The 18637-nt window shown below is 43.1% G+C and overlaps 1 protein-coding gene across 1 annotated transcript in view; it reads left to right on the plus strand.

The window, feature by feature from the left end:
* Positions 1 to 1105: 1105 nt before the first annotated feature.
* The window catches only part of LOC110502432 (ras guanyl-releasing protein 3), a 46418-nt gene continuing 28886 nt past the window's right edge, over positions 1106 to 18637 (plus strand). Inside the window, exon 1 of the mRNA XM_021580454.2 lies at positions 1106 to 1428. The gene's annotated coding sequence lies outside the window, so the exon portion shown is untranslated. The remainder of the gene's footprint in view (positions 1429 to 18637) is intronic.

Raw genomic sequence — 18637 nt, forward strand, 5'->3', positions numbered from 1 at the left:
GAGCAAAATAACGACATGTACGTGTTCGTGAGGGACTCACCTTTCCACAGAGGGGTCATATTAGTGTGTAGCTGTATCGACTTCAGACAAGTCCCAAGACGCTTGTGAACACCATTGTGTTCGTGGGAGTCTCATCTTTCCATAGAGGGGCAACAACATCCTGACTAACGAGGTAACTTCAATCAGTGCTCGCCACCCCTAATCAGGACGTATCGAATTGGAGAGAAAATCTACAGCCTATAACACCCTACAGGTCAGTGGCTATCACTAACAGCTCTCATCTGTATCTGGGTTAGGTTAGTTTGCTTTGAGAACCACTTGCAGTAGACAGGTCTTGTCTGGACTGTAACCTGTTCTCCACCATAGCAAGGAAGGCAGCAGTATCTAATCTGATTTATACAGCTCCTATTTGAACAGAACAGACCCTCTCTCTCAAATCCAATCCACGTGGAATTATTACACACATTGGCTGTGAAGGGACTACGTGATTGGCAGGCATGTGTGTGTGCTTGTTTGTGTGTGTGTGCATGCCTGCTTGCGTACGTGTTTGAAAAATATGCTTCAAATGTGTGCACATGCCAAAATTCATGTATGGAGGAAGTATTTGATTGGCTGATACAACTCTACTCTTGCAGCCAGAACTGCTTCACATAGCTTCAAATGTCATGAGGTGGGGAGAGAGCCTGCACCAGACTCAGCCCCAAAGAGCGAGAGGAGTGATCTGAGAGAAAGTGTAAGAGCATTGATAGTGAGATAGAGAGGAGAGATTGTGTGTGTGTGTGTGTGTGTGTGCGCGTGCGTGCGTGCGTGTGTGCGTGCGTGCGTGCGTGCGTGCGTGCGTGCGTGTGTGTGTGTGTGTGTGTGTGTGTGTGTGTGTGTGTGTGTGTGTGTGTGTGTGTGTGTGTGTGTGTGTGTGTGCGTGCGTGCGTGCGTGCGTGTGTGTTTCAGCCCTTGAGTGCCATGCATACAGGGACCTTTGAAATGTTTGGATCCTTTTTTTGTGTGTGAGAGAGGGAGAGGGAGCGCTCAGAGTGCTCAGAGAGGGAGAGGGAGCGCTCAGAGTGCTCAGAGAGGGAGAGGGAGCGCTCAGAGTGCTCAGAGAGAAGAGGGAGCGCTCAGAGTGTAGAGCACAGAGAAAAGGAGTGTGTTCAAGAGAATGTGTTCAAGAGAGTGTTCACTAGAGAAAGAGAGAGAGAGCGAGAGAGAGCAGGCACACAGACACAGAGGGCTGTGATCACATGCTTCTTTCTCTGCACAGCACGCTGTTTTTGTTTAGCCTCTCTGGTTCAGCTGAGAGCGAGAGTCGCTCACACTGTCAGAGAGCACTGCTGCCCAAGCTTGAGTGGAAAGTTTCCACAGCATGACCAGAGTCAGGACTCAACTACTCCTGTCCCACTGAGAGTAAGCCATACCGAAGAAGAGACAGAGGTAAGAACAATATGCTACACAGCAAATTCAGCTCCAGCTGAGACTGGAGACTCTCACAGTGTCTGTCAGACTCAGCAACTGAACTATAACGCACATCAACAAAGGCTCTTTTCACCTGAATGTTGAAGTTGAGTAGAGATTTCAGGGAGACGGGTGAGAAAAGAACGCGGTGTGCTGTTGTTGGAGGATACATATTTGATTGAGAGAAGTTGGTGTAACAGGTGTTTTTGGACAATGTGTTTCCTAAAGAAAATCGGGGAGAAATCCCACCCCGTTTGTTTGTTAATGAGCTCTGGAAATGAGTTGCTACCATTGCAGCAACTTATAACTCTGCCAAAAATATGACCGAGTGTCAGCATCTGGGGCACATAGAGAGATGCACTACTTTAATTTAGCCTCAAGGCCGGTCTGATAAGCAGTGTTGAAAGTGAGGTGGTATTTGCTGTGAGCGTGTGTCCGTGTCAAAACTTCTGTAACAAAAAAAGTGGGTGTGCATGTTGACACTGAGCAAAAATATAAACAAACGTGTCAACTGTTCGTCTCATTTTTCATGAGCCGAAAAAAAAAGATCCCAGAAATGTTCCATATGCACAAAAAAGCAAATTTATCACAAATTGTGGGCACAAATTTGTTTATATCCTTGCTATATCCTTGTTAGTGAGCATTTCTCCTTTGCCAAGATAATCCATCCACCTGACAGGTGTGGCATGTCAAGAAGTATTTCTGTCTGCACTAGAGCCCTTTTGTGGGGAAAAACTCATTCTGATTGGCTGGGCCTGGCTCCCCAGTGGGTGGGCCTATGCCTTCCCCACCCATGGCTGCGCCCCTCCCCAGTCGTGAAATCCATAGATTAGGGCCTCATTTATTTATTTAAATTGACAGATTTTCTTCTTTGAACTGTAACTCAGTAAAATCTTTGACATTGTTGCTTGTTGCGTTTATATATTTTTTTTATCAGTATACATACTGTATGTGTGTGTGTGCGTGTGTGTGTGTCCAAGACATTAAATCTAGCTTTGCCCTGTGTCACCCATGGCGTGTTTGAAGCGTGGCGGATGACATCACAGAGGGGTGGCTCCCTGACAGCCTCACTGAGATTTATAAAAGAACATGAATTAGTTAACATGTGGGGGTTGTGGGGGGATGCGGCAACTTACCTACAGTGAAGATGATCACACATCTAGCACACAAGCTCTCCTTGTGTAATCAACACAGAGGATGCTAAAACAGTATAGCAGTTTAATTAAGTTAGTGTAATAGTTGATGATATAATAGCTATATTGGGTAAAAGTAATACGAGGATCCTAATGCATAGTAATAGCGTTACCACTGTAGACTTTCTATGCGTCAGTGTCGGCAGTAGCAACAGTAGCTATAGATCCTGAGAGAACGGAGGACGCTATATTCTAGTCACATGCTTGTTTTCTTATTCCTTTCTTCACCTAACTTTTCTGTCTCTCTCGCTGAGCTGTTAGATAGGCAACATAAAAGATCATTCCCCTTTTGAAAACGTAATGTCAAAGTACATCTGGAGCTTGTGACTAGACAGAGAGTGCCTCAGGCACTTGACAGTCCTCCCCACACCTATATTGCCTGTCAGGTCCCAGTCAGATACCAGCCAGAGATAGCCAGGTCCTCCTCTCTTCCTTCCCTCTTTCTCTCTCCTCTCTCCTCTCTGTCTCTCGATCCCTCTCTCCGTTCTCTCTTTCCTCTCCCTCGCTCTCTCTTCGATCGGCACCCCTATCTGCTCCACCTGCACCTGCCAGCTGATTAATTATGACCAGCAGACAACTGAGAGGGAGAGATAAATCACTAACATGGGAGAGTGCTCCCTTCCTCTGTCTTTTACTGTCTCTTCTCCACCTTTCTCTTTATCTCCCTCTCTTCCTCTCTCTCTCTCTCCTTCTCTCTCTCTCTGTCTCTCTCACACACACAGCGGCGTCATGCACCCATCAACACTGTCTCTCTCCTCCTCCACTGACGTAGCATATCTTTGCTCCGTGGTGCACATCAGAAGGAACCACTTACTGAGGAGAATGGGTGGGGTTAGAGGAGTAGTCTTTGCATGGTCCAGTCAGTGTGCCCCCTCTGCAAAATACCACAGACACATCTTTTTTTTATTATGATGATAAAATGTGGACTTCAAAATTAAGTTTGGTACTTGATGTAACATTAAAAAAAATTAAAAAACAGGACAAATCTGAGGGGAAAGGTTCACAAATGTTCACACACCTCATTTCTCTCTCTCTCTCTCTCTCTCTCTCTCTCTCTCTCTCTCTCATTATTATCTCACTCACTCCTCTTTCTTTGCCTCTCCCTCCTTCTGTTTCCAGCAAGGCTACACAGATTGTTATTTGCAGAGCAGCCGTGGGCCGGGGCTTTTGTTTCCAGTAAACCCTGGGGCTATTTATAGAGTGTGTGTGTGTGTGTGTGTGTGTGTGTGTGTGTGTGTGTGTGTGTGTGTGTGTGTGTGTGTGTGTGTGTGTGTGTGTGTGTGTGTGTGTGTGTGTGTGTGTGTGTGTGTGTGTGTGTGTGTGTGTGTGTGTGTGTGTGTGTGTGTGCATGCATGGTTTGGCAGCGCTCACTCGCTCCACACTTCCGGGGGTGTCTGTGTTTCATTGACTGTGCCGACAGAGAGTTTGACAGAGGGAGAGAAGAGGCCAGTTGGGAGCGGTGTAGGTAGCACATGGGGTGGCAGTTAGGGGAGTGGTCTGTTACTCTGGAAGGCTGGGATTAATTGGTTTTAAGGGTAGTGTGTGAGTGGTGCTATACTTCCTGGACAGTATTAAGAACATGCTAAGCAATAAGAATGTTTATACTTAGTAGACTGGTAGTTTGGAGTTGTGGATTTGTACTCTGTCTATTAAAACTTGCCGATGTCTAGTTTGACTGGCCTCTGACCTATATATTTATAGTTTTCTGTGTAATTCTCCAGTCAGACAGTACTCTTCCACCCAAAAAATGATGTCATTGTTCTTCCCTGCTTGTCCATGAATACCCCTCGGAAAATGAATTGAGGCCCTCTAGGTTCTGGGCCCTCCTCGTTGAGAATCCCTTTTCTGCCACCATTTGATCGGAGGAGACAGAGAGAAATATCCTCAAAACCACGTATGACATTGGTGTTAAAGCAAAAAACACGTAGTCCCCCACCACAGACACCAGTGGACCATGTTTAAGTACATTTGTTTACTGGTAGCTGGTCACCACAGCTCATGTGAAATAACCAGCTTTCCCACAATGCAACACATTCTACCTAATGTTGTTCTCCTCATCTCTCTGGGATAATCCCACTGGATTCGTAAGAAAACACCCCATCGTTGGAAACACATTATTTTTTTGTTGATGACATTTTCTGTTTGTTGCCAAACGCTCTGAAATTGAGCGAGCTTGAAATATTGACGTATCTTGACAAGAGAACCTAGTCCAGAATGAAGACTTGTGTACATTAATCATAACATGCTACATAATAGATTAAGTGAACTGCATGACAAAACCTGGAGAGGATTCTTAGCAAACAGCCCACCATGCTAGCTCACGCACACACATACGTAGGAAGACAGGGATGAACACACACACACACACACACACACACACACACACACACACACACACACACACACACACACACACACACACACACACACACACACACACACACACACACCAATCTACTCATGGGGTTGTTACGTAATAAGAAGTTAGCATATCACTTAAAGAGACAATGTGCTGATCAAACAATAAACAAGCCGCCACTCAGCCACTGATTTGATAAATACACTCCCCTACGTATTTGTTTGGACGGTGAAGCTAAAACTTTTGATTTGGCTCTATACTCCAGCATTTTGGATTTGAAATCAAATGTTTCGTATGAGGCGACAGTGTTTGAGGGTATTTTCCTACATATCTGTTTTATCGTTTAGAAATGACAAACTTGTTGGATGCATTTGCAGTTTGTTTTCGTTGTGTTTCAGATTATATTGCGCACATTGGAAATGAATGGTAAATAATGTATTATGTCATGTTGGAGTCACTTTTACCCAAAATAAAAGTATTTATTTATTTATTTTTATTTTACCTTTATTTAACCAGGTAGGCAAGTTGAGAACAAGTTCTCATTTACAATTGCGACCTGGCCAAGATAAAGCAAAGCAGTTCGACAGATACAACAACACAGAGTTACACATGGAGTAAAACAAACATACAGTCAATAATAAAGTATAAACAAGTCTATATACAATGTGAGCAAATGAGGTGAGAAGGGAGGTAAAGGCAAAAAAAGGCCTTGGTGGCAAGGTAAATACAATATAGCAAGTAAAACACTGGAATGGTAGTTTTGCAATGGAAGAATGTGCAAAGTAGAAATAAAAATAATGGGGTGCAAAGGAGCAAAAATAAATAAATAAATTAAATACAGTTGGGAAAGAGGTAGTTGATAGGGCTAAATTATATGTGGGCTATGTACAGGTGCAGTAATCTGTGAGCTGCTCTGACAGTTGGTGCTTAAAGCTAGTGAGGGAGATAAGAGTTTCCAGTTTCAGAGATTTTTGTAGTTCGTTCCAGTCATTGGCAGCAGAGAACTGGAAAGAGAGGCGGCCAAAGAAAGAATTGGTTTTGGGGGTGACTAGAGAGATATACCTGCTGGAGCGTGTGCTACAGGTGGGAGATGCTATGGTGACCAGCGAGCTGAGATAAGGGGGGACTTTACCTAGCAGGGTCTTGTAGATGACATGGAGCCAGTGGGTTTGGCGACGAGTATGAAGCGAGGGCCAGCCAACGAGAGCGTACAGGTCGCAATGGTGGGTAGTGTATGGGGCTTTGGTGACAAAACGGATTGCACTGTGATAGACTGCATCCAGTTTGTTGAGTAGGGTATTGGAGGCTATTTTGTAAATTACATCGCCAAAGTCGAGGATTGGTAGGATGGTCAGTTTTACAAGGGTATGTTTGGCAGCATGAGTGAAGGATGCTTTGTTGCGAAATAGGAAGCCAATTCTAGATTTAACTTTGGATTGGAGATGTTTGATATGGGTCTGGAAGGAGAGTTTACAGTCTAACCAGACACCTAAGTATTTGTAGTTGTCCACGTATTCTAAGTCAGAGCCGTCCAGAGTAGTGATGTTGGACAGGCGGGTAGGTGCAGGTAGTGATCGGTTGAAGAGCATGCATTTAGTTTTACTTGTATTTAAGAGCAGTTGGAGGCCACGGAAGGAGAGTTGTATGGCATTGAAGCTTGCCTGGAGGGTTGTTAACACAGTGTCCAAAGAAGGGCCGGAAGTATACAGAATGGTGTCGTCTGCGTAGAGGTGGATCAGAGACTCACCAGCAGCAAGAGCGACCTCATTGATGTATACAGAGAAGAGAGTCGGTCCAAGAATTGAACCCTGTGGCACCCCCATAGAGACTGCCAGAGGTCCGGACAACAGACCCTCAGATTTGACACACTGAACTCTATCAGAGAAGTAGTTGGTGAACCAGGCGAGGCAATCATTTGAGAAACCAAGGCTGTTGAGTCTGCCGATGAGGATGTGGTGATTGACAGAGTCGAAAGCCTTGGCCAGATCAATGAATACGGCTGCACAGTAATGTTTCTTATCGATGGCGGTTAAGATATCGTTTAGGACCTTGAGCGTGGCTGAGGTGCACCCATGACCAGCTCTGAAACCAGATTGCATAGCAGAGAAGGTATGGTGAGATTCAAAATGGTCGGTAATCTGTTTGTTGACTTGGCTTTCGAAGACCTTAGAAAGGCATGGTAGGATAGATATAGGTCTGTAGCAGTTTGGGTCAAGAGTGTCCCCCCCTTTGAAGAGGGGGATGACCGCAGCTGCTTTCCAATCTTTGGGAATCTCAGACGACACGAAAGAGAGGTTGAACAGGCTAGTAATAGGGGTGGCAACAATTTCGGCAGATAATTTTAGAAAGAAAGGGTCCAGATTGTCTAGCCCGGCTGATTTGTAGGGGTCCAGATTTTGCAGCTCTTTCAGAACATCAGCTGAATGGATTTGGGAGAAGGAGAAATGGGGAAGGCTTGGGCGAGTTGCTGTTGGGGGTGCAGTGCTGTTGACAGGGGTAGGAGTAGCCAGGTGGAAAGCATGGCCAGCAGTAGAAAAATGCTTATTGAAATTTTCAATTATGGTGGATTTATCAGTGGTGACAGTGTTTCCTATCTTCAGTGCAGTGGGCAGCTGGGAGGAGGTGTTCTTATTCTCCATGGACTTTACAGTGTCCCAGAACTTTTTTGAGTTAGTGTTGCAAGAAGCAAATTTCTGCTTGAAAAAGCTAGCCTTGGCTTTTCTAACTGCCTGTGTATAATGGTTTCTAGCTTCCCTGAACAGCTGCATATCACGGGGGCTGTTCGATGCTAATGCAGAACGCCATAGGACGTTTTTGTGTTGATTAAGGGCAGTCAGGTCTGGGGAGAACCAAGGGCTATATCTGTTCCTGGTTCTAAATTTCTTGAATGGGGCATGTTTATTTAAGATGGTTAGGAAGGCATTTTTAAAAAATATCCAGGCATCCTCTACTGACGGGATGAGGTCAATATCCTTCCAGGATACCCCGGCCAGGTCGATTAGAAAGGCCTGCTCGCTGAAGTGTTTCAGGGAGCGTTTTACAGTGATGAGAGGAGGTCGTTTGACCGCTGACCCATTACGGATGCAGGCAATGAGGCAGTGATCGCTGAGATCTTGGTTGAAGACAGCAGAGGTGTATTTAGAGGGGAAGTTGGTTAGGATGATATCTATGAGGGTGCCCGTGTTTAAGGCTTTGGGGAGGTACCTGGTAGGTTCATTGATAATTTGTGTGAGATTGAGGGCATCAAGTTTAGATTGTAGGATGGCTGGGGTGTTAAGCATGTTCCAGTTTAGGTCGCCTAGCAGCACGAGCTCTGAAGATAGATGGGGGGCAATCAGTTCACATATGGTGTCCAGAGCACAGCTGGGGGCAGAGGGTGGTCTATAGTATAATATGTTTCTGAATACTTCTGCGTGAATTTGGATGCATTCTACCATGATTACGGATAATCTAGAATGAATCATAATCATGATAATGAGGAGTGAGAAAGTAAGAGGCACAAGGATCATACCCCCTCAAATTATAACCCCCCCGGGTATGGTTGAGAGGTTAGAATGTCTTGCAAATGCATCCAGCAAGTTTGTGGAGTCGCAAGCTTGACGTAGTCATTGCGTGCTTGGAATATGGGACCAAATACTACACTTTTGACTACTTTAGTACACATTTATACTGCCTATAGAAAGTCTACACTACCTTAAAATTAAAAATCACAGTGGGATTGAAATTGATTTTATTGTAATTTTTAGTAATTGATCTACACAAAATACTTCATACGGTCAAATTAAAAAGAAAATTCTACACATTTTTACCAATTAATACAAATGTAATAACTATATAAATATAGTCGTTGCAGAAGCATTCACCCCCTTTGCCTTAACAAATCGCATAATAAGTGATATGGACTCTGTGTGAAATAATAGGGGCTTTGACATGATTTTTTTAATGACTACACCTTCCTCTGTTCCCCATATATGCAACATCTGTCGGTCCCTCAGTCAAGTATTGAATTTCAATAAAGAACGGCAGTGATTGGTAGATGGAGAACATTACCAAGACATTGAATATCTCTTTAAGCCTCGTCAACTGTATAATTATGCTGTGGATGATGTATTAAACAGCCCAAACACATCAAAGATGCAGTGGTCCTTCTGAACTGAGCTGCATGAGAGGAAGGAAACTGCTCAGGGATGTCAAAAATAAGTCCATTGGTGATTTTAAAACAGCTAGAGTTCAATGGCTGTGATGGGAGAGAACTGAGGATGGATCAACAACATTGTAGTGAATAAACAATAATGACCTAAATGACAGAGTGACAAGAAGATAAAAAAATATACAGAATATTCTAAAACATGCATATGTATGTACCAATGCAGTAAAGTAATAATATAAAAAAACATTGAAAGGAATACACTTTTGTCCTAAATGAAAAGCCTTATATTTGAGGAAATTTCAACACATCACTGAGTAATTGCCTCCTTAATTTCATGCGTGGTGGTGGCTGAATCATGGTATGGGAAATGCTTGACATTGGCGAAGACTGGGGAGTTTTTAAAAAATGAAACGGGATGGAGATATGCACAGTCAAAATCCGAGAGGAAAACCTGCTTCAGTCTGCTTTACAGACACTGGTAAAGGAATGGACCTTCAGCAGGACAATAATCTACAACACAAGGCCAAATCTACACTGGAGTTACTTACCAAGTGAATGTTCCTGAGTGGCCAAGTTACAGTTTTGACTTAAATCGGCTTGAAAGTCTTTGGCAAGACTTGAAAATTGCTGTCCGGCCATGATTTCCAATTTTTAAAAGAATAACGAGCAAATATTGCACAATACAGCTCTTATGAGACACATCCAAGATGACTCACAGTTGTAATCACTGCCAAAGGTGTTTCAAAAATGTCGGGGTGTATTTAATCAAGGTATGTTAGTGTTTAATTTTTCAATAATCTTACACAAAAAATTACATTTTTCTTCCACTTTGACATTACAGAGTGTTAGGTGTACTGCAGATCATTGACAAAATTAAATACATTTTAATCCCACTTTATTATAAAATAAAATGTGAAATCCAAGAGGGGTGTAGCCTTTTATCTAGGCACTGTAAGTTCATTTGTCCAAACTTATGACACCGTCAAATGGGTGGACTAGATACATAAAGTGCTTTTATTTCTAAACGGTAAACAGTTATGTATAAAAATGCTGTCAAAATAAAGGTGACATTCTGTACTGTCGCCTCATATAAAACATTTGAATGCGGGAGTATCGAATCAAATGTAAAGTTCTAGCTTTACTGATGAAATAAATACGTGGGGGATTGTGGCTGAGAGAATTTGAACTACTCTCAAATTCATAGACAGTGCGATGGATGTAAAATTACAGTTTTAATTATGTTTTGAGGTGCTACAGTGTTTGTTTACAAATATATCGTTTTTTTTATTGGGTTCTGATGGGGTTAGACAATTGAACTAAGCGTATGGCCATTCATACAGTTGAAGTCGGAGGTTTACATACACTTAGGTTGGAGTCATTAAAGCTCGTTATTCAAACACTCCACAAATGTCTTGTTAACAAACTACAGTTTTAGCAAGTTGGTTAGGACATCTACTTTGTGCATGACACAAGTCATTTTTCCAACAATTGTTTACAGACAGATTATTTCACTTATCATTCACTGTATCACAATTCCAGTGGGTCAGAAGTTTACATACACTAAGTTGACTGTGCATTTAAACAGCTTGGAAAATTCCAGAAAAGTATTTCATGGCTTTAGAAGCTTCTGATAGGCTAATTGACATCATTTGAGTCAATTGGAGGTGTACCTGTGGATATATTTCAAGGCCTACCTTCAAACTCAGTGACCCTTTGCTTGACATCATGGGAAAATGAAAATAAATCAGCCAAGACATCAGAAAAATAATTGTAGACCTCCACAAGTCTGGTTCATCCTTGGGAGAAATTTCCAAATGCCTGTAGGTACCAAGTGTATCTGTACAAACAATAGTATACAAGTATAAACACCATGGGACCACGCAGCCGTCATACCGCTCAGGAAGGAGACGCGTTCTGTCTCCTAGAGATGAACGTACTATGGTGTGAAAAGTGCAAATCAATCCCAGAGCAACAGCAAAGGACCTTGTGAAGATGCTGGAGGAAACAGGTACAAAAGTATCTATATCCACAGTAAAACGAGTCCTATATCGACATAACCTGAAAGGCCACTCAGAAAGGAAGAAGCCACTGCTCCAAAACCGCCATAAAAAAGCCAGACTTCGGTTTGCATGGGGACAAAGATTGTACTTTTTAGAGAAATGTCCTCTGGTCTGATGAAACAAGAATAGAGCTGTTTGGCCATACTGACCATGGTTATGTTTGGAGGAAAAAGGGTGAGACTTGCAAGCGGAAGAACACCATCCCAACCATGAAGCACTGGGGTGGCAGCATCATGTTGTAGGGGTGCTTTGCTGCAGGAGGAACTGGTGCACTTCACAAAATAGATGGCATCATGAGGTAGGAAAATTATGTGGATATATTGAAGCAACATCTCAAGACATCAGTCAGGAAGTTAAAGCTTGGTTGCAAATGGGTCTTCCAAATGGACAATGACCCCAAGCATACTTCCAAAGTTGTGGCAAAATGGCTTAAGGATAACAAAGTCAAGATATTGGTGTGGCCATCACAAAGCCCTGAACTGAATTCTATAGAAAATGTGTGGGCAGAACTGAAAAAGCGTGTGTGAACAAGGAGGTCTACAAACCTGACTCAGTTACACCAGCTCTGGCCAAAATTCACCCAACTTATTGTGGGAAGCTTGTGGAAGGCTACCCGAAACGTTTGACCCAAGTTAAACAATGTAAAGGCAATGCTACCAAATACTAATTGAGTGTATGTAAACTTCTGACCCACTGGGAATGTGATGAAAGAAATAAAAGCTGAAATAAATCATTCTCTCTACTATTATTCTGACATTTCACATTCTTAAAATAAAGTGGTGATCCTAACTGACCTAAAACAATGATTTTTTTACTAGGATTAAATGTCAGGAATTGTGAAACTGAGTTTAAATGTATTTGGTTAAGGTGTATGCAAACTTCCGACTTCAACTGTATATTCTTCAGGAATCCATGAGTATATATGATGAATTTAAATGTCCAAAAATGGATGTAGCAAACATATATTGCCCCTTTAAGCCCTGTTTATACCTGGTTATAACATGCTTTGTGTTTCCTGATCTTGTCCACATTCTGATTGTGCCCACATTTCACGAGGTTACACATGATGTTGAAATGTGTCTCTTATCCACCATTGTTTCTGTAACAAGAAAGCGAAGATAATTGAACTAAATGACTATCATCATGAAGTGCTTTGAGAATCTATTTAAGGGCCATATCACCTCCACCTTACCCAACATCTTACACCCACCTCAATTTGCATACCGCCCCAACAGATCCACGAACGTCGCAATCTCCCTTGCACTGCACGCTGCTCTATCCCACCTGGACAAGAGAAATAACTATGTAAGAATCCTGTTCATCGACTACAGCTCAGCCCTTAACACATAGTGCCCTCCAAGCTCATCACTAAGCTATGGGCCCTGGGTCTGAACCCCGCCCTGTGCAACTGGGTCCTGGACTTCCTGACGGGCCGCCCCCAGGTGGTGAAGGTAGGAAACAACATCTCCACTTCACTGAGCCTCAACACTGGGGCCACACAAGGGTGTGCTCTCAGCCTCCTCCTGTACTCCCTGTTCACCCATGACTGTGTGGCCATGCATGCCTCCAACTCGATCATCAAGTTTGCAGACGACACAACAGTAGTAGGCTTGATCACCAACAACGATGAGGCAGCCTACAGGAAGGAGGTGAGGGCTCTCGGAGTGTGGTGTCAGGAAAACAACCTCTCACTCAATGTCAACAAACAAAGGAGATGATCGTGGACTTCAGGAAACAGCGGGAGCACGCCCTTATCCACATCAACGGGACAGCAGTGGAGGAGGTGGAAAGTTTTTAGTTCCTCGGCGTACACATCACTGACAAACTGAAATGGTCCACCCACACAGACAGTGTGGTGAAGAAGACGCTGCAGCGCCTCTTCAACCTCAGGAGGTTGAAGAAATGTGGCCTGTCACCTAAACTGTGGCTTGTCACCCAAACTTTTACAGATGCACAGTTGAGAGCATCCTGTCGGGCTGTATCACTGCTTGGTACGGCAACTGCACCGCCCACAACCGCAGGGCTCTCCAGAGGGTGGTGCGGTCTGCACAACGCATTACCAGGGAAAAACTACCTGCCCTCCAGGACACCTATAGCACCCGATGTCACAGGAAGCCCAAAAAGATCATCCAGGACAACAACCACCCATCACTGCCTGTTCACCCTACTACCATCCAGAAGGTGAGGTCGGTACAGGTGCTGGGACCGAGAGACTGAAAAACAACTTCTATCTCAAGGCCATGAGACTGTTTAACAGCCATCACTAACATAGAGAGGCTGCTGCCTACATACAGACTTGAAATCATTGGCCACTTTAATAAATGAAACACTTTAATAATGTCCCTTTAATAATGTTTACATATCTTGCATTACTCATCTCATATGTACAGTATATACTGTTTTCTATACTATCTACTGTATCTGAGCCTATGCCGCTCTGACATTGCTCATCCATGTCTTTATATATTCTTAATTCCATTCCTTTACTTAGATTTGTGTGTATTAGGTAGTTGTTGTGAAATTGTTAGATATTACTTGTTAGATATTGCTGCACTGTCGGAACTAGAAGGACAAGCATTTCGTTACACCCCGCAATAACATCTGCTAAACACGTGTATGTGACCAATGACATCTGATTTGGTTTGATTTTACAACAAGTCTAGACTGCATTGTTAGGATCTAGTAACATAAGCATTTTGCTGCACCATTATAACACCTGCTAAACTTTGATTTATCCATCCACTCTTGTCTGCGTTTCCAGGTCCCTCCGTGTATACAACTTATTTGACAGATAGTCTTTGAAAATAATATGTATTTCTTTTAAGAAAATCCTAAATCATCCTATCCTCCTGATAATATCAAATAATATAAAACTGTTCCATATTTATATAGTGCCCTCAAAGCTGCTATATGAGGACACCCTTTGTGTTGAAATTTGACATTTCCTTAGTACTCCAATGTTTCCCCCAAATGCGCCCACATTCATATAGCAGTGTGTCTAGCAGTGGGATTGCCTATAGTGACCATTTAAGTGTTTTAAAGCTGTATAGAGAGGGGTCTCAAGGGTAAAGCTTCCTGGAAAACAGACAGATTACCTGCTGTCAATCTGTGACAAACAGAAGGACACATTACACACTTTCTTGGAATATGAACATGAATGGCAATAAATATATAGCCTTTGCACCCAAGGCCAATCGTATGGGATCAATTCAATTCAATTCAAGGGGCTTCATTGGCATGGGAAACATGTGTTAACATTGCCAAAGCAAGTGAGGTAGATAATATACAAAAGTGAAATAAACAATCAAAATGAACAGTAAACAGCGATCCATGTCAGTAGGATTAGGAAAACCCTCGCAGCTCTGTGAAAAACACAACTCTTTTGTTTACGAAACTGCCAAGGCCTTGAATCCACCAAGGAATATTTGATTTACAAACAAGCGCCCTGCCTTGGGTTGTGATACAAATAGTGACTTCGGGGTCCTTTAAACAAGCAACATCTAACTGTAGCTCTACAGGCGTTCTGCTTCCGCCCTTGGAGCCGGAGCATACACACATCCTTGTACATCCACATCCGAACAATCAATCAAATATTTATGAGGCGTTAAGGAAATGAGTCAAACATGAAAATGCAAGATTATAAATAACACATGACCCTTTCCTTCACGATGGATGCTCCGTTTCGGCTCCTGCGCTTCTTTAATGCAGGAAGGAATTCTGTTCACCTCGAATTGACATTTCCAGAACAAGCTTCCTTCCCTCTCATTTCTCCATGGTTCACTTGTGTTGTGGATGGCATTATGAAGTAGTGATACTGAGTCGAGCAAGGCTTCTTTTCAACAGAGAAGTGTTTTCACTTACTGCCCACAATCACTTCCATTTTCATATGCGGTAGTAGTACCTAATAGTACTAAGTACTGCTATAGTACTAAGGTGCCCATACCTAAGTAGTTTCTGTCATATTGCTTCCATCCGTCCGCTCCTATCAGCTCTGGACAAGGGGAGTGACTAAAGGGGGATAGAAGGGGTCAAGCTTTGGCGTGTCCTTGTGGAGAGTAGGGCTGGAGTTGCCTGCCTGATAACCCCGGAATGGACAATTAATCAATTTACTGATCCAGGTCCTCCTCAGGCTCAAGGCAGCAGACTCTTCACGCGAGGAGCCGTGTGCTGCACGCTTCTGTACACCACTGCCCTGATGTGGCTAACCATGATGTCTCTCTCTGGTTGGAGAAGACGTTTGATTTAGAGAGGTTGCAGAATGTTTTTTTTGGTTGAGGAGAAATTGTAGAAGGTACTTTTGTGGTCATTTTTATAGATGTCTTTTAGCACATCCCTGAGACAGCATGCTGCTCTGCCACAGCATTCCGCTCACATTTCATTCTGTTAATCAGAGCTAAAGGCTCTGAGATAAAGGCTCTTCGACATGCAGAATGTTTTCCAAGCACCCACAGGGTGGTCTTAAGGATTCAAAGATCAGCAGTGTCATGGGTAAATATAGAAGACACATTAGGGATGTTTACCCCTGGGCAACAAACTCAACAGTCATTCGGTGTCATCTAACTACGGCACGTAAGATACAGTAGTGCAATAATATTACCTACACGCTCCCTGCTGTATTTGTGGAAGCATAAATGCGAGGTCTTATTGGATATACCAAATGGAGGTGTTGCTAACATTCGTGTTGCCATTAAGTAAGTAAGTAGCCTTGAACGAGCCTTGGCTTGTGTGCGCTAGAACAGTGAATATCCTGTTTCTGTAGTATGAGGCAGCTTGATGTACAAGTACACCCCCTGGACAGGACACTAGTCTATTGCAGGGCCTTACCCCCAATCCAACTCCTTAGCGCTGAGAGCCAAGGAGAGACTCATCAGGTCCCATTTTTAGGGCCCTTTGTATGACTCCGCCTGGAATCAAACTCCCAACCTTTCAGGGCGGACACTCGAACCACAAGGCTACTGTGGTTAGTCTATCTAGAACCTAAAAGGGTTATTTGGCAGTCCCTATAGGAGAACCCTTTGAAGAAACCGTGTTGGTTCCAGGTGGAACCATTTTGACTGGACATGCTTGTGGAGAAACATGCCGTTTCCAGTTGACAGATGATGCTTATGTTGGTTCTGTCTGTCCCTCTGTACTATGGGGTCAGAACAACATTTACAGCATAGACTAATTATGTAATTCAGGATGCTACTGTACAACTCTGTGTTCACAACTGTATTGACCAAATAGCTCACTGTATGCTTTGAGCACAAAATGTATGGTGAACCTGGAGTCAAAGCAGTAGCTGAGTTGGTTGTTGGTTTATCAGTGCTCCTCTCAGCTGATTGAAGTGTGACCCTCCAAGGCTGCTTGGCTTTTGGCTTTTGGCTGCACTCTGGCTCTGTGCGGAGCTACACAAAGGCAGACTGTGTGACAGACTGCACAGGGAGTTGGAGGTGAAATACCCAGAATAAGGGGTAGAAGTTTGTAGGATATTAGACCAATTGTTATGGCTCTTGTAATTGCTTCAAAGTCCATGAAGTGGAGATCATGTCGCAGATCATGATGGAAAACAGTGGTGATCAACCTCTTATCTGTTAGGAGGGCTGCTGTTAGTGCCTTTATGCTTATTAATCAACTGTAATTGCTTGAGATTAACAAGCTTGGGCATATCTGTCATGATGTCCAGTTCGGCTCTAAGCATCTGCTGTTTTGTTTCAGTGCAGTGATAGGCTATTGGCTAGGTAATAACGTAACAGAGTCACATATTTCCACTGAGTTGAATGCTGATCAAATCTTCCTCACGCATTTGCTCTTCCCTTTGCATAGACTATTGACATAATATGTATTTATCAATATATGTGCATACTATTCAAATGCAATATATACTGTATGTTGTAGAACATTTACATTTCACATTTTAGTCATTTAGCAGACGCTCTCATCCAGAGCGACTTAATCACGGAACTAGTGTACATCAGTTTGTTACATTTCAAATGCACCTGAAACTGTGGTAGGCAGGAGGCTTGAGATGGGATTGAAGTAGGTAGCTTGACATGAATCTCCATGGCAGAGTTGATTAATGTTTGCACCAAGGCAATCCGAGACTAGGCCTTGATTTACGTATGTTTGTCGCCGAGCCTTAATTAAGAAAGGTCGCCTTCAGTCAAGGCCATGGACATCATCCATCTTAACATTAACGACGATGAATCGGAGTTGAAGGACACATAGTAGTCAGTACGGTAACACATCCATTCTATGTCCATCTTTTAAGATCTTAACAGCTCTGTCTGCAGCTAGAGAGAGCTCACTAATCATCCTACAGTCAAGGGACAAGGGCTTGATTTCATTTCCAGAAAAAGCATGTGGCACGCACGCACACACACACACACACACACACACACACACACACACACACACACACACACACACACACACACACACACACACCACTCCTGACCCTAACCCCCACCAATAATTAGCCAATCAGCGTTGAGCTGAGCTCAACTGAGGGTTGTCCTGGTGCAGCAAAATGCTCTCCAAGGCAGGCCATGTCTGGTCTCTTTGGAGGCCAGTTTGGATTTGGCTTCACACCAATCAAATCACATCCTAAGCAAAACGTCATTTTCATTTCTGGTCTGTTTGGAGGCCAGTTTGGATTTTGCTCCTCACCAATCAAATCACATCCTAAGCAAAACGTCATTTTCATTTCTGGTCTGATTGTGTTGATGTCCTGCTGTATCTAGCTTGTTAAATTCGCCCTTTCCTAAGCCATGGATGGAGATGGGATTTGGACCAAATCATTGGCTTGTACAAATAATTATGACGGCGATTCTGATCTAACCATAAATGAATATGTTGTGCCACTGGCCTGAGACGATGGAAGTGCAATGTGAAGCCTAGCCCTTTCAGGCTCACGTTAATTAGCAATCTAACATAGCTGGTTGATTGTTGCCCATGTGAGGAAGTCAGGCTAGTAAGCATTTTATCTAGGTAGCCTATGACAACAAAAACTAAAAGTGCATTGTATGACAGAGCCATTGACCACTTTGCCAACATGAAAGAGAGGAGGATGGCATTGTCATTCAACTAGTTTGCATGTAGGGGGAGTCAAAAAATAATAATATTTGCAAGCAAGCACGCACGCACGCACTCACGCACACACAGACAGAAATCAGTACCATAGACATCCACATGATATTTAGCAACATAAATAGTTGTTGGTATCTTTAAGTTGGTTTTTCAGAGTATTAAACTATGCATATATATATAACATAGTTGATTTGATGATGTTTAAATGTTTCAATTGAAATGGTTCTGGAGTAGCGGAGGCAGCACTCCTGTTCTCTTTGTGCTGACTTGCGGTAACTCTGTGGTTCAAAATCAGTAGTTGTTTCGTAAACTGCCGAAAACAACTTGCTTGACCATTTTGCAGGTCATATAACTGTTT

Source organism: Oncorhynchus mykiss, chromosome 23, assembly GCF_013265735.2.
Source record: "Oncorhynchus mykiss isolate Arlee chromosome 23, USDA_OmykA_1.1, whole genome shotgun sequence".
NCBI lineage: Eukaryota > Metazoa > Chordata > Actinopteri > Salmoniformes > Salmonidae > Oncorhynchus > Oncorhynchus mykiss.